Here is a 22248-nt window from a genome sequence, read left to right on the forward strand (position 1 = left end):
AAAATAAATGTAAGCCCATTAATTATAAAGTAAGAAAAAATTTTGGCTTGGTTCTTTAAAAAACAAACAGAATCTCTCCTAAAGAGACATAAATCATAATTTGAAAAAGGTATTAAAATTGTAACTCTTTCTAATACAAGAGTGGACATATGTTCAGTTGTGGCAAGTTTTCAAATTGAGGTTCCTACTTTAATGATCAAGGAAAAAGCTTCCAGGCTACAGAAAAAAAGGACTTAAAAAATTAACAACAATAAAAATAGCTCACTAAACTTTAAAGATATTTTTTAAAGTATATTAAGTTCTCAGGGTATAAGCCATTTTGGGGCAATTGATTCTGGGGGAAAATTAAATAGATAATGTTATTTTACCTAAGTCATTGAGATGAGGAAATACATTTGATTGTGTATTCTCCATACAAATACACACACACACACACACACACACAGAGAGAGAGAGAGAGAGAGAGACAGAGACAGAGAGAGAGAGAGAGAGATCAGTAAGAAGCATCTTATTAGAAAGGTCTATACAAAATTAGATAACCAAGTAACAGCATGGGGCGAGAGTTACAAGAGGAAAAATTTGGAACAGATTTCAAAGGACAGCAAAAGCAGTGCTGCTGTAGAATGAAGCTCTGGCAACAGGTGCAGAAAGATGAGCACACGGGAAAAAGACCATGAAGCCTGACAGAATTCTGGGAATAAAATAGTAATATTTAGAATTTATGCCATACTTTTTTTTTCTTCAAGCATTTTACACAAATCAACTAATTAATCATCAAAACACCCACATGAATATTTCTCAACTCATTATCAAACCCAAGAATGAGTTGCTTCTTCTTGATTACATATTACAAATCAAAGTTTTTTTCACTTTTCACATTAAACTTTTCAGCAATATCTGCCTTTTCATCTAGAACTAATTTAATCATTGCATTTGATATTTTCAACAAATTCTATTGCCCCAAACAAATCCAAAATTAGACTGCCTGTTTCTGATAGATTTCCCTTGAGAATAACACAGGATTTATTAAAACAATCTACACCATGTTTGCTTAAGTTCAAAATACTATCTAGCTGATAGAATACAGATAGTCCCCAATTTATGATGGTTTGACTTACAATTTTTTAACTTTACTCTAGTGTGAAAGTTATATGCATTCAGTCAAAACCGTACCTTGAATACCCAAACATTGTTTTTCACTCCCACATCACATTCAATAAATTACATGAGATAATCAACACTTATTATATAATTACAAAATTATTTATATTCATTTATTATAAAATTGGCTTTGTTCGATGACTTTGCCCAACTATAGGCTAATATAAGACTCCAGAGCACGTATAAGGTAGGCTAGGTTAAGCAATGATGTTCAGTAGGTTAGGTATATTCAATACATTTTTGACTTATGACATCTCCAACTTATGATGGTTTTATGAGGATGTAACCCCATCATCAGTCAAGGAGCATTTGTATATTAAAGTCCAGAATAGCTAATGGACAAATAAAAAGCATATTGAAAATTTCTAGAAAGTATCATGAAAACTCATGCTTAGGTCATTTTCTCCAGCTTTGCAACATTATTGAATAACCATTTCCCAAAAGGTTACTAATCACCAAATCTAGTGGCCTTTTCTAAACTGCTCTGAAGCCTGTGATACTACCTACCATACTCTGATTCTTAGCCTTCCAAGACAATGTACACTCTAATTTACTCTTTTACCTAACAGGTATTTGTTTCTTGTTACAGATGCCTCCAAAATTAATGAGCTCCTCAAAAATCCTTTCTTTGGAAGAAGGCTCTAGAACCAGGCTGCCTGAACCTCTATCCAAACTCTACTACTTGCTAGTTGTCTGAACTATGGCAATGTCTTGATGTGTCAGCAGTTTCACCTGCAAGAAGGGTATGTTGGTAATAACGGTACTTATTTTACAGAGGATTTGAGAGAAATAGGTCAAAAAATATGTCAAAAAGAGGAACAGTGCCCAGTATATCATAAACATCAACAAATGTTAGCAGTTATGATGTTAAATTTTATGATTACTATTATCCTCTTTATTTGCGATATCATCTAATCTAATGGCTTCAATAATTTCTGCTCTGTAAGTGACCCTCAAAACTAAATCTTGTTGACATAACCTTATCTGAAATTGTAATTTTCATTTTCAACCACCTGCTGAGTATTTCCATCAACAGTGCCTTCCCAACAGCACATATTCAAAAGATCCCAGGCTGAACACACCATCCCAAAATTATCATTCATCCTATGTTCCTTTTTTTCAGGATGTAAAGCTTCAAAATACAAGTCATATTCTCTATTCGATTTTCATTATATCACCCTTTGTGACAACCTAGACAATTAGTATAATATTACAATTAAAATAAGGCCCAACTCATTTTCTTCAATTTGACAGGATATAATTTGTCTTCTCGTGGTTTTCCTTCTTTGCCTAAAATTATTTCCCTTTTGCTTAAATCAAAAACTAATAAATGTGACCTGTTATTACTTATTCTAACATCACTTTTTATTCTAGTGTACATTTGTACATCAGTTCTTTCAAATTAGTACCCTTTTTGTAAGAAATGATTTATGATATTCCTACTTTTCTTAACTCCAAACATTCATAGGTGCAAGCAGGCCAAGGCAGGTGGATCACTTGAGGTCAGGCATTCGAGCCAGCCTAGCCAACATGGTGAAATCAATCTCTACTAAAAACAAAAATTAGCTGGGGTGGTGGCCTGCACCTGTGATCCCAGCTATTTGGGAAGCTGAGTGAGGAGAATCACCTGAACCCAGGAAGCAGCGGATGCAGTGAGCTGAGATTGTAACCCTGCACTCCAGACTGGGCAAGAGAGCAAGACACAGGCCCAAAAACAAAAAAAAAAAACAAAAAAAAAAGGAAGGTGCAAACATCTGACTATATCACTGTCACCTTTCATTTGTGTACTGTAATACTTAATACTTAATGTGATTTACTTTGCTTTTATTTCTTTCAATTATAGCTAGTATATTATATTGATATTTTACTGTGTATTTCTGACTGTATTTTCAAGGTAAGGGGGTGCCTACAAAATACTTATTATAAAAAAAGGATGTTGGGTCTGACATGATTGAGAATCAGTGTAGTAAATGAAGAGCTACAAAAATAAGTAATATTGTCTTGCTAGGCTTATTAAAGGGAGGAAAATGTTACTATTGGTTTATTTATTTTATTATGATTATGTAGTACATTTATATACAAGAAATGGAGCAATGGTAATTGTTACCATTATTGTTAAGATTATCAAATAACTATAATATGTTATCATTGCAAAATCTCACTCACATATTGATATCATAGGTACAAGTTCTTCGGCAAAGTTAAGTATACCAACTCCAACGTATTACAATGTTTTTAAAAAGTAATCAGGATTGCCTTTAAGAAGCCAGGGTCACATAAAAAATAAACTCAGCAGATCAATATTTAACCATGAACTTGTATTTATAAAGAATATCAAGGAAATCATTCTTGAAGAAATTAAGCTCTACCAAAATCGTAATCCTGAAACTTAAGCCAAGTCTTTAGTTGTAGAATCCTATTGTCTTATATAAATAATTCTGAAAGTAGTATAATACCCTTAAGAGAAGCATTGTGTCATCATTTCCTCCTTGATCATTTCCCAACAACAGGCTTGTATTAGTCAGGGTTCTCTAAAGGAACAGAACTAATGGAATATATATATACACACACATATATATAATGGAATATATATACACACATATATATAATGGAATATATATATTCCAATAATTAATGGAATAATATCCAATAACTAATGGAATATATATATATTCCATTATATTGCATATATATATTCCATTATATCGCATATATATATTCTCCATTATATTGCATATATATTCCATTATATTTCATACACACACACACACACACACACAGAGAGAGAGAGAGAGGCAAGTATATTAAGTATTAACTCACATGATCACAAGGTCTCACAATAGGCCATCTGCAGGTTGAGGGGCAAGGAGAACCAGTTCAAGTTCCAAAACTGAAGAACATGGAGTCCGACGTTCAAGGACAGGAAGCATCCATCATGGGAGAAAGATGTAGCCTGGGAGGCTAGGCCAGTCTCTCTTTTTACATTTTTCTGTCTGCTTTTTTATTCTGGCTGTGCTGGCAGCTGATGAGATGATGCCCACCCAGATTAAGGGTGGGTCTGCCTTCCCGCAGCTCACCTACTCAAATGCTAATCTCCTTTGGCAACACCCTCACAGACATACCTAGGATCTAATACTTTGTATCCTTCAATTCAATCAAGTTGACACTCAGTATTAACCAAAGCAAGTCCACCCCTTGTCAACTTGAACCCATACACGTCTCCTGAAATCATACATAATCTTTAAATAAAGACAATAATAAGGTCATAATTATGCCTAACATAGTACAACTATTCTTCGTACAACCGGAAACGCACCAATCCCCAACCCAAATACTATTACATAAAGTTAACAATACTTAAATGCTGATGTGAACTCAATAAATCTTATGTCACATGATAAAGGAGAAAGGAAATAAAATGACGATAATTTCTTAGTACAAGTGTATATATACACAAACATGTTTTTAACAAAAGAAAGGGAAAGACTCATGACAATTACAGTCCTCATTTCTGCAGCTGGCCACGTGGTCATAGCTAGTATTGATGACTACCTTCTTCTACTAACTATTCTGTATTCCCTTTCCCTTCAGCAAGCACCAGGTTGTGTTTTTTTGTTTTTTTTATTTTTCCTGGTGGAGTGATTCAAACCTTCATTCATGAAGGCCCTGGATCACTTGCAGTCATGCCTGGATTGGGCTGCTATAATTTCCCATTGACCTTAATCACAGGGCATGGTAATACTAAGAGATGCCCTAATGGATCTCCTGTACTCCATGCACACTCTTCCTTACCTCCGTTGCAGTGTAGTAGGCTGATTTCATCTTAATAGTCCAGGTCAATCACCCCAGTCAACACTGTATCTCTCTTCTTAGCCTGTTCACTTAAAGGTGGGAGGAACCCAAAGTGTCCAGGTAGCAATCTTAAGTTCCAGTTTAACGGAATCATTGTTGTGTCTCCTGGTGGCAGCATTCCTCCCTCCAGAACTAAGACCTCTGCGCCAGCAGAACGTAATGTTGCAGGAACAGGAAGCAAAAATTTTGCCAGTGGATCACTAGGGTTGATGGTAAGTGGTGCCACTTCCACTTCCACCCTTGAGAGTTTTGCCCCAGCCCTGCAAAGGATTGTCACCTAGTTGGCATTGCAATTGTGACTTCAAAAGGCCATTCTGCCATTCTACCAATCCAGCTGCTTCAAGATGATGGGGAAGATGGTAAGACTAGTGAATTCCATGAGCATGAGTCGCACTTCTTAAGTCATAAAGTGAGTGCCTTGGTCAGAGCCAATGCCATGTGGAATACCATGACGTTGGATAAGGCATTCCGTAAGTCCATGGATGGTAGTCTTGGCAGAAGCATTGTGTGCAGGATAGGCAAACCCATACCTGGAATAAGTGTCTATTCCAGTGAGGACAAACCTCTGCCCGTTCCATGATGGAAGAGGTCCAATATAATCAACCTGCCACCAGCTGGCTGATCACACCAAGGAATGGTACCATATCGAGGGCTTGGTGTTGGTCTCTGCTGCTGACAGCACTCAGCAGTGGTCGCAGCCAGGTCAGCCTTGGTGAGTGGAAGTCCATGTAGCTGAGCCCATGCATAACCTCCATCCTTGCCACCGTGGCCATTTTGTTCATGGGCCCATTGCATGATGACAGGAGTGGCTGGGGAAAGAGGCTGAAGGTTTCCACAGAACGGGTCATCCTATCCACTTGATTGTTAAAATCCTCCTCTGCTGAGATCACCTGTTGGTAAGCACTCACATGAGATACAAATATCTTCACGGTTTTTGACCACTTAGAGAGGTCCATCCACATACCTCTTCTCCAAATTTCTTCATTACCAATTTTCCAATCATGCTTCTTCCAAGTCCCGGACCATCCAGTCAAACCACTGGCTACAGCCCGTGAATCCATATATAATCACACACCTGGTCATTTTTCCTTCCATTCAAAGTGCACAACCAGGTGCAATGCTTGAAGTTCTGCCCACTGGGAAGATTTCCCTTCACCGCCGTCCTTCAGGGATGTCCTAGAAAAGGGCTGTAGTGCTGCAGCTGTCCACTTTCAGGTGGTGCCTCAGTATCATGCAGAACTATATGTGAACCAGGCTCTAGTCTTCTCTTCCGCTGTCAACTGATCATAGGTAACTCCCCAGGAGGCCATCGGTGCAGGCTGGGGGAGAGAAGGCTGGGTGGCAGGAGTGCGGACCATGGGCATTTGCACCACTTCCTCATGTAAATTATTTGTGCCTTCAGGACCTGCTCGAGCCCGATCACGTAGATACCACTTCCATTTCATGATGGTATGCTGCTGTGCACGACCCAATTAATAGCTAGATGGGCCAGAAAGCACCCAGTTCGTGATAGGCAGTTCAGGTCACATGGTGACTTGATGACATATAGTCAAATGTTCAGTTTCCACCAATGCCCAGTAACAGGCCAAGAGCTGTCTCTCAAAAGGGGAGCAGTTATCTGCAGAAGATGTCAGGGCCTTGCTCCAAAATCCTAGAGGCCTCCTCTGTGATTCACCTATGGGGGACCCGTCAAAGGCTCCAAACAGCACCCCTATCTGCCACTGACATCTTAAGCACCATTAGATCTGCTGGATCATATTGCCCAAGTGACAAAGCAGCATGCACAGCAGCCTGGACCTGTTGCAGAGCCTTCTGTTGTTCTGGACCCCACTCAAAACTGGCAGCCTTTCAGGTCACTCAATAAATGGGCTGGAGTAACACACCCAAATGAGGAATGTGTTGCCTCCAAAATGCAAATAGGCCCACAAGGCATTGTGCCTCTTTTTTGGATGTAGGAGAGGCCAAATACAGCAACTTATCCTTCACCTTAGAAGGAATATCTCTCCCAGGATAAATACTTTGTATCCTTCAATCCACTCAAGTTGACACTCAGTATTAGCCATCACATGGCCTGCAAGTAAGAATCATAAGACCTTTCACAAATAAAAAAATAAAGAGTTTATGATTTCAGGAATAAGGGTTAAATACCATTTATCTTATATCTATCACAGATTAAACAACCATGCTTTCAGAAACAATTTAAAGTGTCTGTTTTTGCAATCTTTTGCTGTCAAAAATATTTTTCTGTGCCTTTATTTGTGTTTCAAGGCCATTATCTCCTGGGTGGATCCACTGGATTTGTTGGTAAAGTTACCACAGTATAAAATAATTGTCTATACTATCATTTATAAATTTTTCAGTTAATATACATAACCTTATAACAGAAATGAAACAAATTTGTCTAACGGAAAATTTGAAAGCTCATAAAAATAATAATTTTTGGAGTTTGTATCACCTAAAAAATTAACCTTGTACACATGTTTGGTTATCTCATTCCCTTTCCCTTCTCCCTGGGAATAAGGCCACTGGTAATTTTTAACACTTCAGAAGAAAAACAAAAGTGACTTAAAACACCTACAAAGTAATGACACCTACAAAGTAAATGTTTATGGGCAAAGATATTTATCTATTTGAAAGGGTCATTTTTAAAGGCTTCAGAGATTCTATTGTATTGAATATCTACCATCAGGAACAATTATGGAATTCTGAACTAAATATACACTTTCTTTTTTTTTTTTTTTTTTTTTTTTTTGAGACGGAGTCTTGCTCTGTCACCCAGGTTGGAGTGCAGTGGCCGGATCTCAGCTCACTGCAAGCTCCGCCTCCCGGGTTTACGCCATTCTCCTGCCTCAGCCTCCCGAGTAGCTGGGACTACAGGCGCCTGCCACCTCGCCCGGCTAAGTTTTTTGTATTTTTAGTAGAGACGGGGTTTCACTGTGTTAGCCAGGATGGTCTCGATCTCCTGACCTCGTGATCCGCCCGTCTCGGCCTCCCAAAGTGCTGGGATTACAGGCTTGAGCCACCGCGCCCGGCCTAAATATACACTTTCTTAACACACTGAAATCTACTAATGTTAAAGTCTCAAAAATGAAATACATTTATGACATGAATAGAAAGATGAATTTCTAACCATTATAGTCATTTTAAAAATAGAAAATGTCTCCAATTGTATATAACTTAATAGGGATTTCAGGTCCTCAATTCCTACTTCTTCCTCAACTGGGTACCTTTCAGGATCATGTCTTCCGTAAAGGACAAGGGATGAATGAGATTTTTTATGCGGTGACTTCCAAATCTAATTTCCTATCATAGGGTATATTTTAGACTCTAAAGTATAAAGAATAATAACACATTAGACACACATGGGAACATACAAAATATACATGTAATAAGCAAAATATTAATCTTAAAGAAGAAATTTACATTTATTCAGTCTTCGACTTCAGTCGTATTAGTTTCTGCTAAGTCACATTTACCACATAAAATGAAGATCGTGCTATTAATTACTGTACTTACGCTCAAATGGCATATAAGTGATCTTACAGGGACAGCCTGCTTCCTGATGTAATCCTTATAAGGTTCTTAGTAAAAACCCTTTAAAAAAATAACTGTTAATACTAGCTACCGTTTATTTAATGCTTACTAAGAATGAAGCATTGTCTTAAGATCATTACCAAATACATAATCTCATTAACACAGTCCTATGGGAGTTATTATCCTCATTATACTTAAAGAAATTGAGGCACACAAAAAAGCCAGAATTTGAACTCACACAGTCTTTATCCAAGACCTAACCTCTTGTCCTCTTCCCTGCATTGCCCTTTCCTCCTTGGCCTTCACACAAACCTGCAGATCCTATATGCAATATGGTCTCCCTACCCTCTGCCTCTCATCTCTGCTAAGAGGGTCCACAGGCCATTAATTCAAACAGAGCACTCCAGAAACCTGGCAGAGGTGGGAAGGAAAAAAACAGTGAATTCTAACAAAGGTAAAAGTAAAGACAGAAAGGATGGCATTATTGAGGCTGTAAAGTAATAAGCTCCATGTTCCTGGATAGATCAAGAATTGGCTCGAAAGGCAATTTAGTTGGAATAAAGGTAGCATTTTCTAAGGTTGATTGAATGTGTAGAGCAACATACTTAGATTAATAATAGGAACCATAACATTTTAGAGCTGGAAAACATTTAAATAACTAATCTCATTCTCTCCTCCACCCCTTGTAAAAGAAGATGCTGAAACTTAGAAAAGTTAGTTGTTGTTTCTTCAAGGCCTAACAAAACCAGTTAAAGAACCAATGCCATATTCCTATTGGAGAGCATTACATTCTAAAAATCATTATGAATGGGGAGGATTTATTGGATATAAAACAATCCTAAACCAGAGAAAAACCTTAAGAAAATAAAGGTATGAGATAGAAAGAGGCTGGGACCAGTTTTCCCATAAAATGCTACCTTAATGCTGCAGACATCAAGAGATCACCTTACCTTTAACCTGCTTTCTTAATTCTCTTTTCCTTGTATTTTCAATCCTGATCCTGCCAAAATAAATTCCATTAGGAGAAACTTCTATATTTTGTATCTTCTTAATGGCTCTTCCTTTCAAAAATAACTGGATAAAACTTGCTCCGTTGTGTCTCACAAATTCACTTAAGTCATACACTAAAATCATCCCATATTGAGAATGGCACAAATTCAAATGTATAAATTAGAGAGACATTCCTTTGTAAGACAGAACTGAGAAAAATAGAGACCCTGTGTAAGAGGGATTTAAGGGTAGTAGCATTATTAACTACATACTATATAATCAGGCATTATAATTGACATTTTGCAGGTGTTATTTCTTAAAATCAGCACAATTCTTGTATGAGAGAGTTCTTATTATCCTATTTTATAGGTAAAACTAATAAAGCTTAAAGAAGCCAACCAACTTGTCCAAAGGGATACAGTACTAAGTCACAGACCTCTGACATTACAACTTTATTTATTCAAGTACTTAATAACAAAATTTATGTATTTTTCATACGCTTATTCTATAAGCTGTGATATGCCTATTTTATTCTATTAAAATCAGTTCTAGAACTAGAAGATAAACTAGAGCTTATTTATACCCTCATACAAAAGTTAATAAACAAAGCCCAAAGATATAAAGTTACTTGCCAAAGATAACAGAACATGTTAATGGCAAGGCAGAAACTACAAATTGTTAAGATTTACCAAGAACTTACTACCATATAAGGTAGGTATTATACTATCCACATTGTACAAATGAGAAAATAAAAGCAATGGGAAATCAAGTGGCTTTTCCAAGATCATAAAGCAAGTAACAAGAAAGAGAAAGAACATAGATTTGTCCTCAAGCAGTCTGGCTCCACAGCCTGTGTTGTTAACCACTATGCTAGAATCTCCCCTTCAATTAAAAATTGTACCTCCTAATTTCCTTTCCAGCTCCTCTGAAATTAAGATAAACTTTGCACTTATGAGTTACACATGAAAGAATCAATAACAGAAAAATCAAGTAAGAACCTACTTTGAAAATTCAAACAGCTCTATTATTTCAATTGATATTTAGAAATTTACATTTCTAATATCTCTATTAATTGACAAATGTAAATGAGTCAATTTATAGAGATTAACAGAGGCTCAAATTTTAAACCTGAACTTATCCCAGCACTACTGATATCTGCACTTAGCTCATCCTTCCAACTCTGCCACATGGATATTTGTAAAATGAGCCTAACGATTAGATCCTCTGCCCAGAATCTGGACAATTTAGAATGCTAAATTGGGACCTTAATTGTTTCTGTTTCATGAGTCAGTGAGTATAATATTTTATCTGTTGGATTTTCTAAATGCCAATTCCATCATGTTCTAAGCACATTCTTTGCCCACTCAGTAGTAGACTGGGTCACTCAAACAAAATGTAAGTATAACAGTAAAATGAAGTTTTCTAATTCTTTATTTTCTCTTACAAGCAACCAACAGACCAATATTTTGGTGGGCTCATCTACCTATGTATCTCAATTTTTTCTTTTATCTCTTCACTCTCTCTCCATTTAACCAATCCCAACTGCATAAATCACACATTAGAATACAGTCAGCCCTCTGTATTCATGGGTTCCCCATCCATGGATTCAACTAAGCAAGGATCAAAAATATTCAGAAAGAAACATTCCAGAAAGTTCTAAAAACCAAAACTTGAATTTGCCAGCATGGAGAGTACCATGTTGAATCCACTGGAATAAAGGGATAGAGAGGCATTGTATTAGATATTATAAGTAATCTAGAGATGATTTAAAGGGAAGATGTGTGTAGTTATGTCAGAGGTATTTGAACCAGAATGAATCCATCTTGAATAGGAGCTGGGTGAAACAAGGCTGAGACACAGCAGGTTAGACATTGTAAGTCACAGGATGAGGCAGGGGGTCAGCACAAGATATAGTCACAAAGCCCATGCTGATAAAACAAGGTGTAAAGAAGCTGGCCCAAACCCACCAAAACCAAGATGGCCATGAAAGTGACCTCTGGTCCTCCTCACTACATTATATGCTAATTATAATGCATTTGCATGCTAAAAGACACTCCCACCAGTGCCATGACAGTTTGCAAATGCCATGGCAACGTCATGAAGTTACCCTATAATGGTCTAAAAAGGGGAGGAACCTTCGGTTCTGGGAATTGCCCACCCCTTTCCCAGAAAACTCATGAATAATCTACCCTTGTTTAGGATATAATCAAGAAGTAACAATAAAAACAGCCAAACCGCAGCCCTGAGGGCTACTCTGCCTATAGAGTAGCCATTCTTTTATTCCTTTACTTTTCTAATAAACGTGCTTTCTAATTCTTTCTTGCACTAGATCTAAGAACACCTCTTGAGGTCTGGATACAGACAGACCCCTTTCCTGTAACAGCTACATACAAATACGACAACATTTTATATAAACGACTTGAGTGTCTTTGGATTTTGGTATCCAAGGGGATCCCAGAACCAATCCCTCATGTACACCAAGAGATGGCTGTATTTCACTTTTTCTAAATTATTTTCCAATGTACAAAAAAAAAAAGGTCCTCAAAGACTGTGAGTTAAAAAAAAGAAATGTTTCATAACATTTTTCCCTTTTTGTCTGTCAAACTATATTTAAAAAACAAAATTTAGTGACCATCATATGGCTATTACTAAATACATAAACAAATTCCTTTCATCAAAATTGACGAAAAAGAAAAAATTTATATCCTAAAGCCCACTTCCTCCTTGCCATCCATTTGGAAATGAGAAATGAATTCAACATAAGGGACATTAGTAGATAATTTAAGAGAGCAGCTTAGGCCTAGTGCTTATGAGGTTAGCGGTGTGCTGCAATTAATTAAAAAAAAAAAAAAAAAAAAAGCACACATAGGCTTTGAGGACATATAAAACTAATTATATCACTTCCTAGCTCCATGATCTTGGACAACTCATTTCACTCCTCTAAATCTCAGTTCACCTATCTAAAATGTACATAAAGTAGCAGGTGCGGTCCAGGAGACAGAAGGGAAAGTCTAAAAGTCTCGGGAAATAAAAGCAGAAATGCCAGATCCACTAACTAGTGTTATATAGTATAAATAAACCAGACACTCATGCTGGGAATTTACCTTCTTTATTTCAGAGGCAAGTAACTGTATCTGATTATTGAAATCTGAAGGAAGAGGGTGGGACCAATAACAGTGGGTATAAAAATTAAAGAATTTTTGAGAGGATCACTCAGGAAATTGACAGGTCTTAAAGAACAGCTATAAGCCTACTTAAGATCCTAAACCTTGTTGGGCTGAGACACCCAGAAAATTACAAGATACAGAAGGAGGGACAGTAATGCAATAAAGTTATTGAATGAGGTACTGTGCTAAAAGCCAGAAATATATAAAGTAGGTATGAATCCACCATAGTTTTAAAGAGGAAACAGGCAAGTTAAGAGACAATTACAAAGTGTAGTAACTCCATCCTGGAAGAAAGAGCAAACAAGGTAGTGAACAGTGCAATAAATGCCATCATGGAAGAAAGAATGGACAGAAGCATGTGCAAAGTCAGAGACCTGAAAAGAAAATTATGTGCCTCATATGGGTATCAAGTAGGAAGTAGGGCATGTTGGCAGAAGGGGAGGTTGAAGGGGTAAAATGGGCCTGGTGGTAAAGGAACTTTGTACATTTTGCCAGTAATTTGCAAACCATTACACTATAAAATGATGTGATCAGATCTAAAGTGAGATCCATATAACAGCAAATTAAAAGATGTATTGAAAGTAAGTGGTCAGTTAAGAGGTTCTTGCAGTCAGCATGGTAAGAGATGAGAAGGTGGGGATATGATGTTTTAAAGAAGGGAGAGGGGTGAATATTAAGCAATCAAGTATGCTAATAGAGTTAACTCATCCCAATGAAAACTTGTCATCACAAAAAGCACGGAAAACTTTTCTTATTACCCTTTTTTTCTTTTCTTTTTTTTTTTTTTTTTTGGTCACTGTTGCCTCTGAACAGATGGGAATTCCCTCCTCTTAGTCTGACAGCAAAAACTTCAAATGGGAAGAACTTCCTGGCATGGGTTTACAAAGAGTGCTTAAATCTATTCCAATTTGCAATTGGAAACACTCATTGAGACAACCGAAGAATTTAGTAAAATAAATTGAATAATATTTGATAAATTTACACTCTCATGGTGTGGGAGTATTTCAGCACAGGCTGGAACAGTTTCAGGTTCATCATTACCTCCTGAGAATACCTCTGATAAATAAAAACTCACAGAAAAGTAAAGCTAAAGTCTCAACTCTTGAATAGGCAGCAATGATTTTCTTGGTTTTAACAGTCTGACCCTAATGAGCTGGATTTCTAAACTGATAACTAGAAGGCAACAAAGCTCTTTCCTTTAGAATGAAATCATATAAATTTTAGGGGTTTTCTTTTTTTTTTTTTTTTCTATCACACAGAGGATATGTGTATAAAGGAGAGGGATTTTTCATTTTTTAAAATCACCCCCATTTTAAAGTTAGTACAGATATTTTTAAAATACCTTTTCCAATTCACTGTCTTCACCTTTTCTCCTTTTGTCTTCTCATTGTTTCCTCCCTCTCCATATTCAAAATAATAAAGTTAGTTTGTGTGTTTGAGGAAGAGGTGTTAGCAAAGCTTCATCAGTCCAATTCCTTTGTTCCCTCAATATCTCTCACAAAAATCCATCTCAATTTCATGGCCTAAGTAGACAGTAACAAGAAGAAAGAATATAGAAAATAGGCAACAGAAAAGAGAAAACAAAAGAACCAATGGAACACAAAAGCCAAACGAAAAAATATCAATACTATACTAATGCAGTATAACTAATAAATTGAAAGTTATCTTGGAAATCTTCTAGCCCCACTCTGTTGACAATAAGACACAAAACAGCATTGCAGGAGATTGGAGGGCTGGGGCGCAGTGGATAAGAACTGATTAAACCTTTCAAACCTAATCTGACCAGGAGTTTAGGACTGCCTGCCCAAGAAATGTACCCTGAGTAATGGCAGGCCTATAGTTTCTATATTTGAAATTCAAAGAAGCTACATTGGGTCCTGGGTTTGCTGAGAGTCTAAATTTATCAAATATTATTCAATTTATTTTTCTAAATTCTTCAGTTGTCTCCATGAGTGTTTCTAATTGCAAAGCATCTCAAAGATGCTTTCTTGCCTTGGAATTTTCTTTACTGACTCTCAATTTGAGAAATGCAAATATATTTTAAATAAAATTTAAGTACTGTTTTGTTATAGTGCTTTTCTACATAGGCCTTTTTGTATTGAAAATAATTTTTCTATGTGAAGCAAATGAATTCCGAAGTCATATGCCAGTTTGGTTTTGGGTAATCCATCAGAAACAGTGCAATGAGATAAAAGAGATGATCCTACTTACATGTTCTCCTTAATGGATCTTTAGCCACTCGTTGCCTATCCCTAAAGAATCATATATTTTAAATCTAATAATTACCTAATCCAAATTCATTATTTTATCTATGAAGGCACCATGGCCTAGAAGGAAAGGTAACCTGCAAAGTAACAGAGAGTTGGTGTAAGAACCCAGGTCTCTTGATTTCCAATCTAAAAAATGTAAACTGCAAGAATGGCCCTGGTGTAGTATATCTGATACATGGCAGTTTGGCTAGATGAGAGCAGATTTGGTAGTTCAACACCCACCACTCACCCCTGCCACACAAACACACACACACTTCAGCTACATCCATAATCCAATATTTTTGTCATTATATTATCATCTCTGTCTGTACCAAGTACTGTTTGTTAAACACTTTATGAACAACTTCTAATCTAATTACCAGAAAAATCCTATCACATAGGTTCTTCAAAGTAGAAATGGCTAAAAAAAAAAAAAAAAAAAATTAATTGAAGTCCAGAAGACGTGATGATAAACTACCAAGCTCCTACTTGAAATAATTCAAGTGTTTAGGCTAACTACATGGCAGAACAAGAAAAATAAAGTGTATTATTCCCTTCTGAAAAGCTGCCTTAGCCTAGCAGTGTCTTAGTCTGGCCGTCAAACTGCTACACAATGTGGTACCAATCCACATTTCTATTCTCATTTCCCATCCTTTTAATGCAGTATTATTATGCTATGAATGCAATAAGTTACAAATTAATGGATTTTTCCTCACTGAGATCAGAGTGTTTAAAAACACAGAATATATAAAGTCTAAGATGGTTAGCACAGTGATAGGAACAAAACAAACTTAAGAATACTACTTGACAGGACTGACCACCACAAGCATAGACCATGACTACAAATACCATAGGTAAGGAAGAATTTTGAAAAAGTTGAAATAAAATCAGCTTATCTCAATCCCTTGGTGACTTAAATATGATAAACTACTGTGACAATCAGGGAGATTGGTAAATAGTAGCTCATTTAGCTTAGGTATAAAAAGCCAAAGACTTCGACAAGTTCTCTTGTCAAGTGCTAAAAGTAGGGCTAGAGAAGCAAAATTATAAAAATGGAAAATATAATCGGAAATAAGCATGACCCAATATTAAAGAATTAAATAATGCTGAAAGAACATAGAATCAGTAAATAAGTTGAGTCCAGATTTTTGAGAGAAGGTAGAGGGAAGTGGGGAAGGAAGATGTGACGGCCAGGGAGTGAAGAAAGAAACAAGAAAAATAGCAGGGAAGGGAGATTAACTCTTCAGAGAATCTTTGTAGATGAAAAATGTTGTACCTGTGAAGCAATCAGCGTAACGTGGAAATAAGGCTACCATAACCTACTGACTTTTAGGTATCATAAAATGTCAGAAAATTTGATTTTTTTTCCTTTCCAATTTATACATGACCATTAATTCTCTATTTAGAATCTTTAATGAAACTCTAAACATCCAGTTAATAAATTTCAAATATCAAATTTATTAGTAAATGAAAAACTATATACCAAGATATGACTCAAGAAGTAAAAGTTGAAACAAAAAATAAGAAATTGGTAATGCGGGTCTGGCCAACCTATGAGCAAAATATACATAAATAAAATGACGTTGGATAAGAAGACTGGAGAGAAAACTGTGTGGACCCTCAGAAAGATTTAGACTCTAACTGGTAATACTCAATTTTAGGTAAAAGAACAAGTAACCCAGCATTTCCCAAAGTTAGATAAAGCATTAAACTCCTCAGGCACATGCATAATGTCCTTTGAAAACTAGGTAAGTAAAACAGAGTTTGTCAGGGTGGAGGAAATATATGATCAAATAAGTTTGTACAATGGGTTAAACAAAGATAAAAATGTTGTTTTTTTGTTTGTTTGTTCGTTTGTTTGTTTTACTAGAATTCTTATATGTTAGTTTGCACTGAAAATCTCCAGGAGAAGAATAGATTATGCTGTATTTTTAAAACACATTTGACCACAGAATTTTTCAAAATCATCTCATCAGAACTTAGGGATAATGAACAAAAAACCAATAGGTTACCATTGTTCTTAAAGTTTTCTAATGAGTGATAAAGATCATATATGGTATTCCATCAAAGACCGACCATCAACTGTACTCTATCAAATCTAAGATGATACTGATTATGCGATGCAGCATTAATGTTACATATCATGAAGAAAAGATACTGCCAATTAAATTATAGTATGTCATCAATTATAAAATGTGTCTCAATTTCAATCAATAACTTCAAAAGAAATGTTTCAGAGGAATGACTGAAGGATGTGTAATCCACTTATTGCCCTAAAGATTGTCTACTTTGTAACTAGATCAAATGCTTTTCCTGAATTTTCCTTTAGCATAATGCCTGAATCTGGCACTAGACAGCACACTAAAATGCTGTTGTAGACTGTCTTAGGTGTTTATTATACAGATATTGTTGAGGCTTCAAGATCCACATTTGATTATAGGTAAATAATTTCGATCTCATAGATGCTGGGAGGATTTAGAGAAATAATATATGTAAAGTGCCTGAAACCTATCAGGTCTTTAATATGTGAGTTCTCTTCTTTTCTTATTTTATTCAGTAATCCATTCTAGCATTTTATCATTTTGCCAGCACATACTTGCTCTCTTCAGCCAAAATACCTTCCTGGTCTTGATTTCCTTTTGTTTATTCTTCCATAAACATGAAGAACACCTAATCAATCCCTCCTTGCAAAATTCTTTATATAAATGAAATACTTTCTTTCGAATACTTTATTTTAAATAAATATGAACCTAATGAAGGAAGAGACTTTTAAAAACATCATTTTTAATGAATTTATTAAGGTCAAATTAATGCAATGTAAAGGAATGTAAGCAAGCCACTTAATTTGTTTTTTATTAAGTAAAACATAATGTTTAATTGGATACTGGGCTATTATTGAACAAATCAATATGCTTTTACTTATGAACTGGTTTGTGTGGAGCATAACAGACTTTCTCATAGACTGATAAATTAGCAAGATAAAAAGAAAAGATATTGTATTGAATATTTTTAAGAGAAAAAAAGGCATCAAGTAAGGAAGAAATTAATCACAATGACACAGGGTTCATAACAGGATTCTAAAAAATAAAAATCAACATGGTAACTATAGGTCTATTCAACAGATTTTTAAAAATCTATAAAGCAAAAAAAAAATCTAAATACCAAAGAACAATTAACCAAGTTGCCAAAAGACAAAATACTTTGGTGGGATGTCAATCAGTAACACTGAGCTGACAACTGTGCCTTAATTAATTTTGAAACTGTTTCCAATTAGTTAGTATAGAACACTAGAGGCTTCATGCTGCCTATGACTCAGTGCACTGACTCATCTACCAAAACTTTTCTTACACAAGAAATATTCAAGCACTCGCCAGGATGCAAGATCAAAAGGAAAGAGGGTTCACCAACCTTCTTAGTTAAAACCTTGTGATAAATTTAGATGACCGGAAGGATATGGAACAACTTTCCAGAAAGGTTTAACAGTCAGAAATAGCTTGAAAAGTTTGATTTGTTAACAAAACAATGAAAACATATTATTTTAAAATCAGTCTTGCAAATATATCTATAAAATATGCTAGTTGTTTTTTAAACTATATAGAGGATATAAATAATATAACCAACATTAAAGTGTTCAATGAACTTCACCTCATCATATTTAAATATCTCATATTTCCTAACTCATTAAAATAGCAGTGGAAACAAAATCCAGACTTGAAGAAAAGCCTAAAATCATCATACATCTATCCCATAGAAACTTTCTTACATTTTCAGATTTAGCTTATCATGGTATGATTCAATTATAGACTTTTCTAGAATAAATCTAAAGCTTTAAATGATTCTTCAAATTACAAAACATAATATGAAAAAGAGGACAATAACTTTTATTATATAGTTTACCTCAGTTTATTAAATCAGAGTAATATTAATAGTTTTTTAATAAGCAATTATATTAATAGTTTTTAAATAAGCAATTATAATTATTATAAATAGTTTTATTAATAGACAATTATATTAATAGTTTTTTTAAATTTTAAATAGCTTTGACATGCCATTGGGTTGGGAGAATGGGTAATGGACCACAGAAATGAGGAACAAAAGACCACTCGTTGCAGGGAAAACAAAGAAGACCCTTTATTCAGAAAACAGAATGTACAAGACGAGGTGTTCCACAGGCCACAGCCTGTCCTAACATCCTGGAGAGTCTAGGAATCCAGTGAGAGAAATCAAAGTTAGTACCAATTAGTACCAAGTCAGTTCCCAAACAAATTACCAATAAGAGATCCATTATGTTATAGATGTCTACAAGTAATTTTTTCATGCCATATGAAAAATTTTAAAAAATTTTAAATTCAAAAAATTCTGAGATGACTTACAAAGTACAGGAAGTACAGAAAGTAAAACAGTAAAGAAATGGAAATAGGAAAGAGATGAAGGTAGCAATAAAGATAAGAGGAATTTTAAAAGTATAATTAGCTAGCCATTTGGGGCCATGGATTTTTCATCCTAAAATCATGGTCCGATTTGTCTGAAACCTGGAGGAGGAGGCTCCAACACTAGTGAACACTGCTGTGACTTATTTGAAGCCTACATTGGCCGCATTTAGATACTAAGCCAAAGTTGAGCTAACTCCTCCAACTCCTACTGAGATCCTGACAGCTATTCAGAGCCTGAAAAAAATAGTCAACAGTGCTCACACTGCTAGCTTCTAACAGCTGACAGTTAAGGAAGCTGTGCTGAATGGTTCAGTGGCCACTGAGGTGTAAATGTGGTTTTATATTGGAGCAATCATAAGTAAGCATTGCCTCATTGCCTATAACATTTGACAACAAGTTTTTAACATCTGATTATATTTTATTTACTATTTGAGTGTTCTTGGATCATGTGTGATCAAACTGCTATCTGAATAAAATGTGTCCAAAAAAAGTATAATCAGTGGTATGACTGTCACTCAAAAGAAAGGACATACAATGTTTACATCCTTTAATATAAGCAGGCCACAAAATTTACCAGTGAGTTCCCTAAAAGCCACTGCAAAGAGAGAAACATAAATGGTTGCATCATTCACTATATCCACCAAAAATTACACACACGCACATATACATCTAAACCCTGGTCATTCAAAATAAGCCTTCCTGCTACTGCACTTTGAAAAAAAAATCCTGGCCGGGCGCGGTGGCTCACGCCTGTAATCCCAGCACTTTGGGAGGCCAAGGCGGGTGGATCACAAGGTCAGGAGATCAAGACCACAGTGAAACCCCGTCTCTACTAAAAATACAAAAAATTAGCCGGGCACAGTGGCGGGCGCCTGTAGTCCCAGCTACTCAGGAGGCTGAGGCAGGAGAATGGCGTGAACCCGGGAGGCAGAGCTTGCAGTCAGCCGAGATTGCACCACTGCACTCCAGCCTGGGCGACAGAGCAAGACTCTGTCTCAAAAAAAAAAAAAAAAAAAAAAAAAAAGGAAAAAAAAGAAAAAAATCCTATTAGTCCTCATAAACTGGTAAGATAGTAAATTACCACTTCCTCCTCCATCTCTGGAGTAAACACAATAATCAGTTTCAAAGTTGCATTACTTTTATTATTCCTCTATATAAGCTATGGAATATCAGTGAAACATGTGTAAGAGTAATTCTAAGAGTGTGAAAATTATATGGTCTAAGTACATTGCAGTCCTTCATAAATTTTATTTCCCCCAAAGTTTTTATAAGTATTAGGTGACAGAGAGGTCAAAGTCATAATCCGATATAAGAAGCTGGAGTACAGCTATTTTACGTTGTTTTCTAAAGAGCGGATCTATATATTTTGACAGTAAGCTAAGTAGAAAATATTGACATACACATTATGAAACCTAATGAGCCAAATGAGAATACCTGCCTGAATTAAACAAATGCTTATTGCGATCCACTACATAAAAGATTACACTTACTGGGGTTAAAATGAAGAACTTGTCTCTCCTCCTCCCAGAGGTTAGAGTCTATTGGGGACCGCATGCAATTAAATAAATTATAGCAATGATAAGGACCATAATGAGCAATCAGTGCCTGCTGGAGCAGAACCTAACCTGGAAATGAAATTTCAAAAAAGGGTTTTCAAAGAAACAAATGCCTAGGCTGCAGCCTAAAGCAAGAGTTAGCTATGAAGTTCCAGTCAGATGTCAACAGAGATCCTAATCGGTCTCCTCTATGCTTATCTTCCTAAACTGAGTCATTAAATGACGGAACTACTCAAGGATCAGGATGTGTTTTCTCAAGGCAAAATTCATCTAGGCTCATGGTTTTCGTTTTTACTTACATGCTGATCATTCAGTTACATGACAAAAATCATTAATGCATCTTTGTTCCCGTAAGTGTTCCCTGACTTTCCTCTTCCTAAAGCATCAAAGGAACATCTGGCTTTATGCTACCAGCTTCTTTCCCTATCATCCACTGCAAGGAAGGTCCTATGTTGTCAAAATAGTAACAGTTACATCAACGTAAATAATACAGAGCAAAGTACAAAAGAAGAAGGATGAATTAGAATAAAAGCTAGCCTGGATGAGAGTAGAGGGGTAGCTCCTTCAGTAGTTTTTGAAAAAAGAATGGCACACCAGCTGCATCTGATGAAAACAAAAGATGAGAAAGGTAACAAGAGCAATACTAGAGAGTACTGCTGGGAGTTAAGAGTCCCTTCATGGTTTTGAGAAATGCATAAAGAACTTGCATTATTTTTAAATAATTGTGGTTTTAATGGACTATGTTTTTTTGAGTATAAGACTCCTCAAGGACTGTATCACGTGGGTTATGACTTAATAAGAATTAAATCTGGTAAATTTTTGTCTCATGCTCAAACATTACCTCTGAGCTCCAAAACACTGTATCTAACTGACTCTTGAAACTCTATTCTGGCTGTCTGAAAAGCATCTAAAAACATGTCCAAAACAAAATATGTGATCTTCTATTACGGAAAAAAAAAAAAAAAGAGTCCTAGTTCATCCTACGACAAGGCCACATACTTACCTTAACAGTTCCCTCTCTTCACTTCCCATATCTAGCTCTTCATCAGATTCTGTTTATTTTATATTCAAAACCCCTCATATCTGCCCACCTCTGTCCATTTAAACTGTTACCACTCTATCTAAACTATCACCATCTCTTTCAATAAATACAGTTGCTTTCTAACTGGTCTCCTTTCATCTACTCTTGCACAACCCACTCCCAGCCTACCACTTCTATTTTCCACAAGGCAATCTGAATGTTCTTTACAAAATATCTATCTAATCTAGTTAGCCCACATCCTCTGATCAAAATGAATTTAATGAA

At 35.9% G+C, this 22248-nt stretch overlaps 1 protein-coding gene and 1 pseudogene across 9 annotated transcripts in view; one reads left to right on the forward strand and one right to left on the reverse strand.

Annotated features, from left to right (window-relative positions):
- The window catches only part of METTL15 (methyltransferase like 15), a 442005-nt gene that overhangs the window by 379463 nt on the left and 40294 nt on the right, over positions 1-22248 (reverse strand). The gene's annotated exons all lie outside the window — the stretch shown is intronic.
- LOC100430400 (ATP synthase F(0) complex subunit g, mitochondrial pseudogene) lies at positions 19465-19776 on the forward strand (annotated as a pseudogene).

Source organism: Macaca mulatta, chromosome 14, assembly GCF_049350105.2.
Source record: "Macaca mulatta isolate MMU2019108-1 chromosome 14, T2T-MMU8v2.0, whole genome shotgun sequence".
NCBI classification, from domain to species: domain Eukaryota; kingdom Metazoa; phylum Chordata; class Mammalia; order Primates; family Cercopithecidae; genus Macaca; species Macaca mulatta.